The following is a 7,072-nucleotide window of genomic DNA, read 5'->3' as shown; positions in this document are numbered from 1 at the left end:
TTGGTTAATAATAGCATTGATACAGCACTGCCCTCCATGGACTGCCTGCTCTTGTGTGTTTGGGGGTGTTCTATGTTGACCCATTAATCAGTTTGACCTTATCTCTCTGGGGGAGGGATGGGTAATAAGTGCTTCAGAGATGAGGACCAGAGCCTGCCTCACCTGAGTGACAGCACCTGCTGAGACATGGCCGGCGAAGGCCCTTGGAAGGAATGACCCCCATCAACCATGCAATGGAACATTCGGCAAAAAGAAGCGCCCCAAACCAAGCCACAAAACTCTCCATCACCCTCCATGCTACGCAGGTTATATCTGCTATTCTAACCCAATTCTAGGAAAGCAAAATGGCGGTTCATTGTGATAAACAAGCTGAAGCCTTGTCCAACAAATACTGCCAATGTTCCCATGTGCACAACAAAATAACACACAAGCACTGAAATGATGCAGGAGCCACTGGCTGTGGGCAGGGGAGCTGCAGATGTTCCTGCAAACGCATCAGAAAGAACGGGCGCTCTGCATTACCGCCACCCAGAACACGGGGCCGTCTGGTAAACCTGCTCCCCCAGCGATCCTGCCTGTCAAGCGCTGACAATCACACACGCAAAAGCCGTGTTGTATATGCATTTTGCAAACGTATCACTTTGGGAAAACAGAACCAAAACAAATTGAGAAATCACATAAATAATGACTCTGAGCTTCAACTAATTAATATGACTGTTTAATTACAGGGGCACAAATTAATAAACAGGAATTACTCCAGACTTCTAGCAGGCAGCTCGTCTCTGCATGCGATCACAGAGGTGTGGGCACTGGGGTGGGGAGGCTTAGCTTTCCTTTGCCAGGTGCCCAGCTGGAGCGGCATCAGGAAGGGGGAGGGGGGTGAAGCCACCGTGCAGGGCGACCAGTCCTCTCAGCACCACCTCACTGCTCAGACACACTGGGCCCTCATCGACATCAGCAGGTACAGCGTCCACCAAGACATCGTCTCTAATTAGGAAACCACTCCTCACGCAGCTACCGGGGCCCACAACATGCTAAGGCCAAAACTGAAACAGAACACAGCCAAGAGGCGGGAGTTATTAAGTAGCTACTATCTGCCAGGTACTCTGTCTCTCTGTGTTTGTGTCTCTCTCCCTCCCTCTCTTCTGCTCTCCCTCAATTTGTTTTGGTTTCTGGTTTCCCAAAGTAATGCTGTTGAAAATTTTACCTCTATCACTTGCTCTGCATGTCTGATTGTCAGCTCTTGACAAGGCAGAATGGCTATGGGAGCAAAATGCATATCAGACTCCGCCAGGTAGATGTATCATCTACATGGGAGATGGTCCCACTACACTGCCATGAATGCCAAGGCTCCAAACATCAGCTGATCTAATTCTACCAAAGCCCATGTAACTGGAAAGCAAGGTACTGGATTCAGAACTCTGGGTGTCTAAGTTGGAAGTCTATGAACTCTTCATTATAGCAAGCATCTTTCTAAAAATAAAAATAAAATGCTTCTACTTCTGCAACATTCAGCTAATGCATTCATTTGCTTCTTTTTTAAAATATGTTCTTATTGATTTTTTTAGAGAGAGAGGAAGGGAGAGGAATCGAGAGATAGAAACATCAATGAGAGAGAAACATCATCGATTGGCTGCCTCCTGCACATCCCCTATTGGGGATCGAGCCCGCAACCCAGGCACGTGCCCTGGCCAGGCATCAAACTGGCGACCTCTTGGTTCCTGCATCAAAGCTCAATTGCTGAGCCACACCGGCTGGGCTTATTTGACTATTTTCTCTATCAGTAAAATCAGTGTGTACCTACTAAGTGCCAGTTTTGGACTACGTACTGGGATACAATGGTGAGCAAAAGCTGACCCAGAACCCACTTTTGAGGAACTTCCACGGGCAGTAAGAGAGAATGACATGGATAAAATAATCACACTAATCGATATATGTCCATGGCCTTCGATCAGGGCTTCATAGTAAGAGAAACAGGGCTCTGAGAATGTGCAAAAGTGAAGGTCGGTTGGTCAGGAAAAGCTCCCCTGAAGAAGTAACGAAGTGTGATCTCAAAGATGAGTGTAAATATATAACCTATAGGACAATAATAACGTGTGAATAGAGAAGAATTTTCTACACTTGTTCTCTCTGTTTCCTCCCCATCTATCTGCTCCTCAACCCGCCCCACCGAACGTGCCCTCTGCTCCCATCACTCTGGCATAGGGGTTCATGCGATGAAATGCAGGGACATGTTTAGTCCTGCATTTACTTGGACATTTTGGACAGAGTAGATCACTCCCTTCTTCTTGAAATCATTTACTCCTTGACTTCTAGGCATGAAGTTAGAGAGAAGAGGGGTGTTGTGAGAAGTACCTGATGGCCCTCGGGGATGGCCAGAGAAACTCCAGAATGAGAACTTAGCCTCCTCAGCGCCATCTTCTAAGGACAGGCGCTGGGCAGTTCTCATTAATTTAGTGTTCAGAGGGGAGATGTGTTCAGGTTTCCTTACCGCCCTCTGTTTCCAGCCCAGGTTTCCTTGGCCATTTCCCACGGGTTTCTTAGATGAAAGCACCATGGATTTTATCTAATAATAGACCAGGTTCCTTAGAGTTCCCTGTGCCTTGCGGTGTACACCAAGGGCCACTTAGGGTTGGAGGTGGCTCTGCATTATAAAAAGAAGATCCTCTTTATTTTATATACTGGGATTCCACATAGGAATTTTCACGTAAGGTTTTTGTGACTAGAGAGAAAATAAATTTATAAAACCTGTCATTATGTTATTTGCTCCACACTTTCTAGTTCTAGAGTATTGTTTTCTATTCAGTTCTCCCATAAACCTATCAAAGCTAGAAGGAGGATTATTATTAACTCTAGTGCACAGATCACAAACAGCTCAAGGAGCTCAGGTTCACTGACCAAGATCACAAAAGAGGACACAGCATAGGACAGAGGTTGGATTCAAGTCCAGGACATTGGACTTCATACAAGCCCCGGAATGGAGATTTGAGCCAATTTTACCTACTCATTAAGGAGGTGTCTTCAGGGAACATTTAGCATTCTTAACGCAGAGAGAAAGTAGAACGCCAGCTGAACATCGCTTTCCTCTAGGTGGCAAGGTTAGGAGTAAATTTAGTTCCTTCTTTGTGCATCTCTGTGACTTCTCCAATGTGCATGCACTACTCTTATGTTTAGAAAACAGAAAATAAAGGAGTATGATTATAAAGTAAATCAATGAGAAAACAGAAGGAGGTCTTCTACTCACCTTGGGGGCAGGGGGTGCCTAATTGTTTGGAACTGGCTCTGAGCCTTGAAGATAAGAACAGATGTCAGTCAAGTAAAGAAGTGTCAGCCACAAGTGTCTTAACCCCTCTGCGCCTCAGTTTAGCTCAGGTAGGCAATAAACCTACCTATATTGGCCAAGGCTCTTGATTATAAGCGACAGAAATGCAATTCACACTAGTTTAGAGTGCAGAAGGGGTTCACTGAGTCACAGCAATGAGGAACTAAGGAATCTCACTGCAGTCCTGGCTCTCTTTCCATTCGTGAGCTCTGCCTTCCTCTCTGTCCTGCTTGCCCTCCCAGGTTAGCACACCTGGTGCATAGAAAGCCTTTCTCAGAGCCCACAGGCCACGTCCAAGGATGATTCTGCTAAGCCAGCTTGAATCCCTTACCTCCAAAACCCCTGCACTGAACCATTCACTGTGAGCAGGTGATGGGGAGTAGGAGGGACCCAGCCAATCCTATGAGTGCACCTTCGTGCCCTGTAGCCTTCTTCCTGGAGACCCAGCTCTCACGTGATGAATGCTGAACAAGGCAAACGCCTGACCAAGCCAGATGGGGTGAGCTTTTTCACAGGCCAGAGGGTCCAATTTATGTGTGCTGTTAGAAGGTTTAATTAGCTTGTGAAAGGCATTAAATAAGTAAATTTGGTAAACAACATTTCACTACCTATCAGAAGGCAGAAAAAAAGAAACTTTAAACTCAAGCTAACAACACAAAAAGGAATGCTTGGTCAGAAAACCAAAAAGAAAAAAGGATCAGCTGTCACTTGCTGCCATGGACTGTGGGCCACTGGGGTTGGTGACAGATCGCAACATGGTTGGGTGAAAACCTGCTTTGACAGACATTGACTTGGGTAGCTTTGGGGGAGATCAGACCCCAAAACCAGAAGCTATTGCTAATTCCCTGAGATCCTGAATGAGACCCTCACCTCCACATTGGCCACTCTAGCTGAGAATCCACCTGCCACTGACTGGGCTTATAACAAGGCCAATGTGGCAAAGGCTGGCTTGGTAGAAGACTTTGAGAAGAAGTTGAATGTCCTGAAGGTTCCTGTGCCAGGAGATAAATATAGTGCCTGGTGGATGCTGACAAAAAAGAAGGTGTGAAAAGTTGTGCTGAGTTTTTGTCTCTCCCAAACACCAGGCTTGCTTAACATTGCTTTCCTCTAGGTGGCAAGGTTAGGAGTAAATTTAGTTCCTTGAGAATGAGCTGGAGAAGATGAAGAACAGAATTCCCTTTGATCAGATGACCTTTGAGGATGTGAATGACGTCTTCCCAGAAACCAATCACACAAGAAAAAGTATCCCTATTGACCTCCCAAGCCAATTGAAATTAATAAACTTGGGTTTGGGAGAAAGCCTTGGCCCTTGCATTATAAACTATGGACATTAAAAATAATTATATAGCTCAGCCTGCGTGGCTCAGTGGTTGAGTGTCAACCTATGAGCCAGGAGGTCACAGTTCGATTTCCATTCAGGGCATATGCTCAGATTGTGGGCTTGTTCCCCAGTAGGGGATGTGCAGGAGGCAGCCGGTCAATGATTCTCTCTCATCATTGATGTTCCTATCTCTCTCGCCCTCTCCCTTCTTCTCTGAAATAAATTTTTTTAAAAAAAATTTTAACTATATTATGCAAAAAGAGACCAAACATAAGAAATTTAGGTTCAGGAGAAAACCACCATGCCACAAGGAAAACAAAAACCAGGTATGTGTCCCCTAAAATGGACTGAACCCTTTCTAGCCACCAAGTCCTTCCTTGTGAACCACTTTTGCTGCTCAACTATTCTGAAAATTGGAGGCAAGCATTGCAGAAGATGCCCGCCCTCAGTCAAACTCCAACTAAATTAGATATTGAACAAGACACTGAGAACCTGGCAAGAACACACACACACACACACACACACGGGCCTCAAGCTGCTGGAAGATGATAAATTGTCAGTTTCTCTTTAACATGATTGTGTCTCAACACCATCTCCTATAATGGATTTGATGGCTTTCGTTTTTAACCTGTGAAGATTAAAAGCAATTCCCAACTAGAGCTGGAAGCCCCAAACCATATAGCTGCAAATATATCAATTAATCCATCAGCTAGTCAGTAGATTAGCAAGTCCATATGGAGGGCCAACTCTTGCTGGGTATCTGGGGAGGGAAAAGAATTAGGAAATATGCCCCCTCTAGGTGCTTCAAAAGGCATTAATTCAGATTTTAAGGCAACAGCAAACCTATTTCCAGTAGAATTACACTGGGTGGGCATGTCGCACACTCTCACTGGTCTTATCTTATGGATACGTTTGATTTTGGAGCCTAGAGTAATCCACAGATTGTTAAAAACATATATATTTCTATTGATTTCAGAGAGGAAAGGAAGAGGAAGGGAGAGAGAGAAACATCAATGATGAGAGAGGATCATTGATCGGCTACCTCCTGCATGCCCCCCACTGGGGAGTGGGCCTGCAACCCAGGCATGTGCCCTGACCAGGAATCGAACCTTGACCTCCTGGCTCATTGATTGACGCTCAACCACTGAGCCACGCCAACCGGGCAGTAATCCACAGATTTTGACTCATACCTTTGCCCCACTCAGATATTCACATTGGCAATATCCTTATATATTGGCTGTGCTCCGAGGGCATTTCATAGGAGGCAGAAAGGATGAAGATGACTCGGAATAGAATTCAAATCCCTCCTCCACCATTTACCTCCTTGGTAGCTTTGCAAAGTTATTCAGCCCCTCTGCCCCTGGTATCTTTAACCACCAAAGCAGACATGTGCCTTGTAGCCCTGCAAGGATTAAATGAGATCACGAATGTGCAGTGCTTAAAATAAGACCTGATTAGAGTTAATGTCAGTTTATTAACATTACAATCACCATTCAACTATCAGGTGAGTTCCTAATAGGTTTTGTATATTTTTTAGTCCATAAAAATATGTATAGGCATGTTTTGATCTTCTCATTGTGCCCGCCCCCACCCCAAAATGGACTTCCTTACAGTACAATAATCCTATTAAATTTTACAGACTTCTACTTACATGACAAATATCCCCTGGCTTCAGCCCAAACAAAAACTAATTGTCCCCTTGTTCATCTGTGCGTGAGTTTGTTTTTCCAGATGAAACATTTCCAACTCTTTCTTGTACCTTGATGTGTTTTTCTAACAACAGACACTGCATGAGTTAGTCACAAAGACAGGGTGTCTTGGAGCAAGGAAGTAAGAATGCATGAAGTAAGTGGGTCTCTTTGAAGCCACAGCTTCTTGAAGGAATGTGAAATAGACAAGAGAATATAAAGTTGGAGGTCAGGAAAGGTGGTGGCTTCATTAATCCTGCCCTCCCCCTTCCACCTCCTATGGGCTGCTAGACTCTGAGTATGCGACTAAATCAGTGCAAAATCAACAATTGCTCTTGCCCTTCCAAGACTGAAGTTAAGGTGATTTATGGACATCATTACCTTAAATATTCCTCACAGTGATCTTAACAAGTCTGAGAGTCATCACGACCCTGAAGTGAGAAAATCAATGGAGATATTTCCATGGAAGGCTCTGAAGAAAGAGGCTTAAGGCAGAAAACAAGAGGTTCAAGATCAAGTCCTGGTCCTACCATCAAGACCAGGGTGACCTTGAATAGGCCTCCTCTTCGTGCGGGCCTCGTTTTGCTCGTTTGAGAATGGGGAGAATTAGACAAAAGGATTGATTAAATATACTTGGTGACACTCCATTCTCAGACTTACCATGCCAAAAAAATCTTACTGTTCTCCTCTCTCAGCTATTTTAACCACCACACCTGCAACCTCTTGCTTGCCAACAACAAT

General features: G+C 44.7%; 1 pseudogene; it reads left to right on the top strand.

The window, feature by feature from the left end:
• Positions 1-3,779: 3,779 nt before the first annotated feature.
• On the top strand, positions 3,780-6,378 carry LOC138997361 (ATP synthase subunit d, mitochondrial-like; annotated as a pseudogene).
• The last annotated feature ends 694 nt before the right edge of the window (positions 6,379-7,072 follow it).

Source organism: Myotis yumanensis, unplaced genomic scaffold (genome assembly GCF_028538775.1).
Source record: "Myotis yumanensis isolate MYYU_CA2020_CCGP unplaced genomic scaffold, mMyoYum1.0.hap1 SCAF_18, whole genome shotgun sequence".
Taxonomy (NCBI): Eukaryota; Metazoa; Chordata; class Mammalia; order Chiroptera; family Vespertilionidae; genus Myotis; species Myotis yumanensis.
This window is presented reverse-complemented; position numbering and strand designations above follow the sequence as displayed.